Below are 814 nucleotides of genomic sequence, written 5' to 3'. Positions count from 1 at the left end.
TTAGCTCCCCTCCTCTTACTCCCCCCCCCTATAAAACCCTCATCCCATCGGGCTTCTCTCTCTCGGCCACTGGGCTTACCATTGCATCGGTGAGTGTGGTTGGGGAGCCAAACTAGTTCGAAATGAAGGACTCTTTGCTTTTGCATCAGACTCACTGGCTCCCTGTGGGTTCTTGGGAATCTTGAAATCTGGGCACAACAGAAGGACTTTAAATTATTTGCTACTACCACCAAGATCTGCACTAGCTGCGGCTCCACCTGGGCCCGCACCCTAGGCTTCAAGGCTCACTGCAGCGACCCTGGAAAACCACACCTGGGGCTGGGAACCAGGTTTGGCCCAGCCCTTGATGTTAAAATGACCATAATGCTTAAAGAGGTAGTTTGAGTCTGTTCCATAATGTCCATCCAGTAAGTCCACAGAATAAAACAGAAAAACACAGACACAGACAAACAGAGGGCCCAAAAGAACAGCCTTCCAACTCCATGGAAGCAACTAGATGATGGCCTTACGCCAAACTGGCAGGAGCGAAACGCCTCGTCTCAAATCCATCTCAACTCTCCCCGCTCATGGTCCTTCAGTAGTGTGTCCACCTAGACCGCTTTGGGAACTACAGAATTTCAGAAGTGAGCTCACACAGGAGAGAACATATAACACACAGAACAGAATACACAACACAGACACCTACCGCAGCCAGTCAGACTCTCCGGATCGGGGGTCCCTCGAGGGTCTTGGGGATTCCGGATGAGCCCCCAAATGTTATGCCCAGATTTCAAGATCCCCCAAAGCCCACCAGGGAGCCAGCAGAGTCTGATGA

The sequence above is a fragment of the Myotis davidii genome, unplaced genomic scaffold, assembly GCF_000327345.1.
Source record: "Myotis davidii unplaced genomic scaffold, ASM32734v1 scaffold598, whole genome shotgun sequence".
Taxonomy (NCBI): Eukaryota; Metazoa; Chordata; class Mammalia; order Chiroptera; family Vespertilionidae; genus Myotis; species Myotis davidii.
The sequence above is the reverse complement of the archived record's forward strand: the minus strand, read 5'-3'. Positions refer to the sequence as shown.